Raw genomic sequence first — 9,572 nt, 5'->3', positions numbered from 1 at the left:
AAAGTGAGCTTTTTTGAGCTTAGTGAACATCTGAAACTTCGCTTTACAAAGACTACCCAGTCATGTGTGGAGAAAAATAAAAAATAGTACTTTGCTTTATCATGATTGAATGATGGAAGTCAGCAGTGATTTATCTAATTAATTAGGCTAAGGGGAGGTTGCCTTTAAAAAAAGGAAATAGCCTGTTTTTCTTTAATAAATCAGATCCCATGCTTCAAGATAAACAATAGCAATGGCTATTGTGCACAATCATTTTGTAACTAGTTCTGGAATTGGGCATAGAGTGATGCTGTAAAGGTTCCTAGGATGTACTGTATCTCATACACCTCAATTCCCCCTTCCCCCACCCTGAAGCTCCCGAAAAATGACAGCTTGGACTTGCTCTTTATTTTGAAAGTGGCTGCAGCAACTCCTGTGTATAACTATACTTGCACACAATGTGGGTGTCATTGAGAAATTGATACATTGTAATTACTTTGTTTCATTCATGCACAGATCAAGGGTATTACCTTTGATTAACACATGACATCAATTAAAGCAACCTTTTAGTGAAAAAAAAGTTTTTTAATAACTACATATCACCTATTTATTTACAATAATTTAACCCTAATTAGTGCTAACTATTTTTTTCCTCCCCCTCTCCACTTAGCTATTATTTTGCTGATGATTTGCTTTATTTCTAACTTCGAAGTAATAATACGTAAGCTTTCTTTGTTTTCAGTGTCACAGTAATAAACTGCCAAAATTGGACTAAAACACCTTCATTTCATTTGTAAATAGCTTCACTGTGCTTTGCATTAAAATCCTAATGTTAGCCTCACTGTAATCAGAAAAAAAATATAGAATGACAATTGCACATTTTAACTGCTGCAACACTATTTGATTTAAAGCTACTGCTTCAAGTACTCTAAATTATTTGAACCCCAGCACAGATGCTGATAAAACAGATGTAAAAAACTGCCTCTGTATGCCACTCAAAAGTTGCTCATTAAAGAATGTAATTGATTTTCATTTAGTAATACGTCTGAGGAGTAAACAGTTTTAGTGCCTTAAAACTTTATATTTAATCTATAGTCTGAAGCTTCCCTGAAACCATTTCCATGTCAAACTTTTCAAAGGTAATCCATTGGGGAATGTTGGTATAAAACTAGTACAAGGACCTTTTTAAGTAATTACATTTTTTTCAAACTCTTCAGACGCCTTTGTCCTCTAAGTCAAAATTCAAATATCAATCAATTTGAGCTCAATTTTAAGGAATAACATAAAAAAGAATGGTAGCCAGTCCAATTGCAAATCACTTGATGAATTCACTTTGAAGAGCTGCCAATAATGCTAATCATCAAATGGTTGAATCTCTGCTCTGTAAGGATGCATTTGTAAAGAGTGGCCTATCTCTGTGACTTTGACAAAGGAACTGCTGACTTGCATCACTGTTTGTCTTGTGATGTGAAAGAGCAAATCGATTTATGGAGCTTTTGCTTGCAGATGTAAGATACGATTTGTATGCAGAAAGGCCGAACGACTGTGTCATTTGTTTATTTATCTGCTTCCACTCTCAGGCTGTGTATATATAATTAATGCATGCAAAACATAAACAGATTTGAGTTGGGGGAATTGCTCTTTTATCACATAGGGATTAATATTTATATTTAATTGTGGTATCCAAAAAAAAAGGGTTTTGATTACATTTTATTAATCACTTACAAATCTGTCTGGAATGTTGCAGTTAATGTTACAGAGCTGCATTTTTTAACATTTTCTCTTGTGTTATTGTTTAACCTTTAATAGTAGTGAGGATCTAATTTATTCAAATGTCAGCGTACAGCACAAACAAGAGGGTCTGTGATTACTTGAGATGCATAGAGGTCACCTTACAAAAAAAAAATAAAAAAGTCTGTTTTTCGTAAGCAAGTTATTTTAATCATGGATTGGGATAAAGGAGGTCTCAGTGTTGGAATAAACTGCATTGTATGCAATGGGGGGCTTTTTTGTCCAAAGTGCATAGAAGCAGGACATTCTCGGAGACAAGCTGAGATTCCTGTTACTGGTGGAAAATGTAATGGAACATTATTCCAAATTTCACCACTGAAAATTGACAGAGGTAGTTTTTCACTTTGCCTAGTTGCATTGAGTTTTAGGTGCTATATGGAGTTCTCTTTTAAGGAATGATCACATGTACCAGACTAGGCAGCATTATCACAAAGACAGCTGTCTCTGAAAATCTACGAGGGGTGTTCAAGTCTAACTGGGACTTTTAATTTCACAAGTATAAAAAGGGGTGCTACCGTGGAAGCCCTACACAACGTAGCAAGTGGCAAGTGTGTCCTATTACTGATAGGCAGTGCACATGTCGGAGGCTAGTTCAGAGACCGTTAATCAAGATGGCAGACAACAGTATATGTGTGTGTACAGAACAGCGTGTGGTGATGAAGTTTCTTGTGAACAAAGGTGTAAAACCCTCAGATATATACAGAAGACAGTAAGACATTCGAATGGTGTAGTTTCAAAGATGACTGTACGTCCCTCAGTGACGATCCCAGCCATGGTGGTTTCCAGCCCACAGCAGTCATTCCTGTGAACATTCAACATGTGGAACACCTGATCCTGACACATAACCTCATGCAATTGCACAAGAGGTGAATTTTTCTGTGGGAATGGTGAACACAATGATGACGAAGTGAAGCAGGCTAGGATGCTTCAGGCATACTGACACATTTTTCTATGCTGACGATTTCCAGGCATTAGTTAAATTCTTGGATAAGTGTATAAAAGTAGCAGGGGAGTATGTTGAAAAATAAATGCAGTTTCCACTCCTTGAAATTTGTTCTTGACTTTGAACACTCCTCATATTATTAATCAGTTCCTGATTGGGGTGGAGAAGAGTGCTCATTTGACCATCTCCCTATAAATTTAGATCAGCTCATAGGGGGAATCACAGATGGGGTGCTGCTTTTGCGTGAGTGCTGCGTTTATGGAGTGCTAAGACGCAGTTAAACACAGCAGTCTAATTCATGCCTTCTCTGCTTTTCACAGGTAAATGCTGCTATCTCCTCTCCACTCTTAACTACAACAACGCATAGACTCCTGCTTTCTCTGGGTAAATGCTGTTATCTCCTCTCCACTCTTAACTACAACAACGCATAGACTCCTACTTTCTCTGGGTAAATGCTGCTATATCCTCTCCACTCTTAACTGCAACAACGCATAGACTCCTGCTTTCTCTGGGTAAATGCTGCTATCTCCTCTCCACTCTTAACTACAACAACGCATAGACTCCTGCTTTCTCTGGGAAAATGCTGCTATTGCCTCTCCACTCTTAACTACAACAACGCATAGACTCCTGTTAATTTCAGAACTAATAGTGTATATATATATTTTTGTCTATGTTGATTAGTTCTCACCTCTAGTTGCACTCTTTTTTATGACGTAGTCTGTGACTGGTCTGTTTGAGAAACATCCCCCCCCCCCCCGTTCATGTGATCCTTATCAGTTCCTGATTGGGGCGGAGAAGAGTGCCATTTGACCATCTCCCTATAAATTTAGATCAGCTCATGGGGGGAATCACAGATGGGGGGCACAGTCACAGATGGGGTGCTGCTTTTGCGTGAGTGCTGCATTGATGGAGTGCTAAGACGCAGGTAAACACAGCAGTCTAACTAAAGCAGGATAACTCAAGCAGCAGGAAGATACAACAACAAGAAACTCTACTGCATGCTACAAACACCCTGGGAAACATCTCTTAGAAGTCCCACTCTGTGTACCTTTTAATATGTCCCCTCTACTCCTCCTTTTCATATTACTTTCCTGCGTTCCCACAATCTCACTTCTTTACCCCTCTGCTCCACCCCAAAACTTGTACATCTCACCCTCACTGCTACCATCTCCCTACTACTGCTCTCATCACCTCCTGCTGATACTTCACTCTCCTGCTGACCCAAACACCAGGACTGGAAGGCATGTGCACTCGTGTACATCCCGCTCCCATGTTACTTTCCTCACCCTTCTTCTCTTAACCTCTGGGGATATCTCCCCAAACCCTGGTCCTCCAGTATTTCACCCTCACACCAGGCATCCTCTTTCTTCCAGGAATAGCCGCAATCCCCTCAATTTAACATCAGTCCCCGTGCTCCCAAAAACCACCCTCCCTTTTTCATGTGTGCTCTGGAATGCCCACTTTGTCTGTAATAAGCTCGCCTCTGTCCATGACCTTTTTGTCTCCCGCTCCCTTAACCTACTAGCAATTACAGAAACCTGGCTCCAAGCAGCAGATTCTGCTTCTCCCGCAGCACTTTCCTATGGAGGCCTCATCTGGACCCACTCGCCCAGACCCAATGGTCAGAAAGGTGGTGGAGTAAGTTTGCTTCTATCCCCACTGAGCACCTTTCAAGTCCTCCCTAACCCTCCCTCTCTATCCTTCTCTTCTTTTGAGACTCACTGCAACCAGCTGTTTTCTCCCATTTCTCTGAGGATTGCAGTGATCTATCGGCCTTCTGGACCGGTGTCCCGCTTTCTTGATGATTTCTCTGCTTGGCTACCCTACTTTCTCTCCTCTGAACTACCCACTATCATTCTCGGAGATTTTAACATCACTATTAATGTCAACAACCCGGCTACATCCCAAATCTTCAACCTAACCTCATCTTTTGCATTACCACAATGTATACAGTCCTCCACTCACTCTGATGGGAATACATTAGACCTTGTTTTCTCTCGTCTTTGCACTCCCTACAACCTCACAAACACCCCCTTTCCTCTCTCTGATCACAATCTCATCACCTTCACAGTGTCCTCGTCTTCAAACATCTATTCCTCCAAGCAGCAAACAATTACCCGCAGAAACCTTCACAAATTGAACCCTGCTGCTTTCCACTTTGCAACTGACCAACTCTATGACAGAATCTCTCCCCTGTCCTGCCCCGACCTGGCTACTGCTGTCTACAACAGTTCGCTTTCATCCACATTAGACTCACTTGCTCCTCTAACAACACGAAGCATCAGGCCCCAACCATTACAACCTTGGCAGACTGACGACACCAGACATCTTAAACGACATAGTCGTGCGCTGGAGAGATTGTGGCATAAAACCAAATCTCAACAAGCATTCACCCTATATAAATCTGCTTTCTTAACATACAATTCCTCCCTTCATGCTGCCAAACAAGCCTACTTTGTCACTCTTAATAATACCTTGTCATCCAGTCCTCGCCGTCTCTTCTCTACTTTTAACAATTTACTTTCTCCACCTCCACCTCCACCCAGTACCTCACTCACTGCTCACGAGATTGCAAATCATTTCAAAAACAAGATTGATGCAATTCATAGGGGCATCGCCACTGCACAGACACCCATCCCACTTAGCATACCTTATACTAAACCTCCCTCAACACTTTCCTCTTTTGACCTTGCTACTACCAAAGAGGTCACTAAAGTTTTCTCAGAAGCCCATCTCACTACCTGCCCCCTGGATCCTGTCCCCTCACAACTACTACGGTCACCCTCTTCTTTCATCCTATGCTCCCTCACTCACATCTTCAATCTTTCCCTCTCTACTGGTGCCTTCCCCTTCCCTCTAAAGCATGCGCACATCACTCCCATACTTAAAAAGCCCTCCCTGGACCCCACCAACCTGAACAACTTAAGATTCATCTCCCTGCTGCCATTTACCTCTAAACTCCTAGAACGCTTAGTCTACAATTGCCTCCCACCTCACCGACAACAACCTTCTTGACCTTTTACAGTCTGGCTTTCGCTCACTACACTCCACTGAAACTGCCCTACTAAAACTCGCTAATGATCTACTAACAGCTAAAACCAATGGCCACTACTCTGTACTCTTACTACTTGACCTCTCTGCGGCTTTTGATACGGTTGACCATCCCCTCCTCCTCAATAAACTCCACTCTCTTGGTCTCAGAGACTCTGCTCTCTCCTGGTTCTCCTCCTACCTATCGCAGCGCTCCTTCAGCGTTTCCTATAACGCTACCTTCTCCTCTTCACTCCCTCTCTCTGTAGGGGTCCCTCAAGGTTCTGTCCTTGGACCCCTTCTCTTCTCCATCTACACCTCCTCCCTTGGTCCCATGGCTTTAACCTCCCTAGCGGTCTGATTATGTCCATATTTCTGTGCTCAAAGCGGTACCTTTTTTGCATGGAAATATGTATTTTTTTTATTGTAGGCCTGTAATTTTTAGGAATAACTCACTGAAATCTGTCTGAACAAGAGTCTAGTAAACACCCCGGGTATGTTAAAATTTGAAACACGAAATCATAAATTATATTATAATAATCATAAAAAATAATAATATAATAATAATACATTTAATTCAATAATATAATCAAACCAAAAACACTGAAATTTGAAATATAGCTCCAAGTTCGCACATCACTGAGCAAAGTTGCAGAATCGTTTTCAGTGTCTGATGACAAATTTCCCCACAAATCTTTATCATTCAATTCTGCAAGTGGTTCTGATTTACTATCGCTGTTCTCTAGCTGGTCTAAAACCGATTTTGACCTAAAGGGACGCTTTTTGGATGCCATGGACGTTTCTCAGTTTCCAGGCAGAAAGAGCGGTAAAAATGCAGGCAAGGCACAGGACAAAGCACTAGGGACAAAATGTATGTGAAATGGTTTGATACAGTAATGTTTTACTATGTGATTTTAGTGTATTGAGTGAATGTCACTTTTTTTCATTTTCAAATTTCCCGCCAGTTCTGTCCCCGTACGTTCCGACGCTCGCAGGGGACAGAACCCAGATGACAGATGCCGTTATCCGCTGGAGGACATTACAGGGGACACTGCAGGATGGACATCACGGGAACGCAGGACAAGGTAAATGATCGAGGGATCGCGGAGCAGCGCCGCATGGTAAGAGTGTAGCTCAGGGTTACCGCTTGTGGTACTGAAACTTTTCCTCGAGCTACACTCGGGAATACCGCCAGGGAGGCTACGTACTATCTCTATGCTGATGACACACAAATCTATCTTTCTACCCCTCACCTCACCCCTTCAGTCTCCTCTCACATTACTAACCTACTAAGCGACATATCGGGATGGATGTCACTCCACTTCCTCAAACTCAATCTTTCCAAAACTCAGCTCTTAGTATTCCCCCCAGCCTGTGCCCCCTCCCCTGACTTCTCCATCAAGTTCAATAACACAATCATCAGTCCCTCCCCTCATGCCAAGGTACTAGGTGTAATCCTAGACTCCCATCTGTCCTTTCACCCCCAAATCTAATCACTGTCCAAATCTTGTAGACTTCACCTCCGCAACATCTCCAAGATACGCTCGTTCCTAACCTCGGAAACCACTAAACAACTTATTCACTCCCTTGTTATATCTCGCCTTGACTATTGTAACTCCCTCCTCATTGGCCTACCTAATCGCAGGCTATCCCCTCTTCAGTCTATCATGAATGCTGCTGCTAGACTTATCCACCTTACTAACCATTCTGTATCTGCCACCCCTCTCTGCCAATCCCTCCACTGGCTTCCCATTGCCCAAGGGATAATATTCAAAACATTAACAATAACGTATAAAGCCATTTATAACTCTGCCCCAAATTACATCAACGATCTTGTCTCTAAATATCACCCAAACTGTACTCTCTGTTCCTCGCAAGACCTCCTGCTCTCTAGCTCCCTTGTCTCCTCCTCCCATGCTCATCTCCAGGACTTTTCCAGAGCTTCCCCCATCCTCTGGAACTCTCTACCCCAATTTATCGCCTACTCTGCTCACTTTTAGGCGATCTCTGAAAACCTATCTCTTCAGGGAAGCCTATCCTGCCCTCAGCTAATAATGGAATCTTCTACTCTTCCAACCAGTCCATCCCCCACAGTTACTACCTTTTGTACCACTAGCCCCTCCCTCCTAGATTGTAAGCTCCAAGGAGCAGGGCCCTCCTTTCCTTCTTGTATTGAACTGTATTGTTGCTGTATTGTGTCCCGTTATATTGTAAAGCGCTGAGCAAACTGTTGGCGCTATATAAATCCTGTATAATAATAATAATATTATCAATATTTAGATGTGATTTAATAGCTGAATAGGCTACCTGTGCATAGCTGTCAAAGCATGTTATAAAGGACACAGATTATTATGATATGTCCTAAACATATAATAGCTCCTATGTGCATAGTGACACTTAGTACAGGTCTCAACACTGCAATACATTACGAAACACAAAAACAACATAGAGGTCCACCCTTGTGAGCCCCAAAGTGTGTTAAAACACTGCCTTGTGTTGTGTATATGGTCATTTTCCTTCAACACAGAGTCAGAGGACAGCTATCCTGCATATGCTAAGGTGAGTTACAACACCAAGCTAAAAGCTGATCCTTTATTGTTCACTTCACACCCATGTACAAAGCATATGCACAATAAAACATATTTTCATGTTCATTTTTTCTTTTTGGGGTTGTTAAATATTGAAATGAGATCTACAAGTACCTACTTCTTTTATCACACTAACATTTCAAAGCAATTTTCTTTGACCAGCGTATCTACCTGGAACATTGGCGCAAATAATTATGTATCTCTGTTAATTATGCTAATGTTCAAAAAATATATGGAAATGGAAATAATTGTATGTGTAAAATTGATCGGTCTTTCAACAGCCTTTGTGGCTGTCAGGTTGTAGTTCTCAATGAACTACCATGGCACTGTTGAGCGCTGTGCTAGTTCATTGATTCTTCTTGTCAGTGTGTATCTGCTTGCCTGTAAAAGGTACGGGCACACAGATACCCTGGCAGGTCTTCAGGAGTCCTGCATGGCTCCAGTGATCTGCTGATCGCTGGTGCTCCCTTTACAGGCTACCTGCAAGAAAACATGCATTTATTATTTTTTGTTAAAAGGTGAACTTACTCTTTAAGTCAGTCCTTACTGACCCTTTTGAGCTTCAAGCACTCTAGGAATAATGTATCCTCAAACTTCACAGCAGAGGCACTGAAGTTTTTTAAAATTTTCTCTCAGGTGAGTTCACCCTGCTATCCTCACAGCAGTAGCCTTTAGGCCTGGGAAATGCACTGGGAAAGGCTAAAAGGGTGAGCTGAGCTGCTGAGAAAACACTGGTATGACTGCAGTGATTTTACTTTAAATATGGATTCTCAGAGCCACAGGCCAGGAAAGGGATGGACGAGCGAACGCCCCCCCCTTCTGAACCATACCAGGCCACATGCCTCAACATGGGGGGTGCTTTGGGGCAGGGTGCCCCCCAAAACACCTTGTCCCCATTATGAGGGAACAAGGGCCTCTTCCCCACAACCCTGGGCGCTGGTTGTGGGGGTTCTGTGGGCGGGGGTGCTTATCATAATCTGGAAGCCCCCTTTAACAAGGGAGTCCCCAGATCCCAGCCCCCTTATGGGAATAAGTATGAGGTACATTGTACGCCTACTCATTCATTTAAAAAAAAGTGTAAAAAATAAATAAACACACAGACAGTTTTTGACAAGTTCGCCCACAGTACTTGTACTGTGGGCAAGAAGCATGTAAAGGCAGAGTGATGTACCCATGACCACTGTGTCCACCGGACACAGCAGAATGCGGGTCCTGTTAATTGGGACCCGGTGATCATGTGA

Source organism: Staurois parvus, unplaced genomic scaffold, assembly GCF_062004578.1.
Source record: "Staurois parvus isolate SC_StPar_1 unplaced genomic scaffold, SC_StPar_1.0 ptg000007l, whole genome shotgun sequence".
Taxonomy (NCBI): domain Eukaryota; kingdom Metazoa; phylum Chordata; class Amphibia; order Anura; family Ranidae; genus Staurois; species Staurois parvus.
This window is presented reverse-complemented; position numbering follows the sequence as displayed.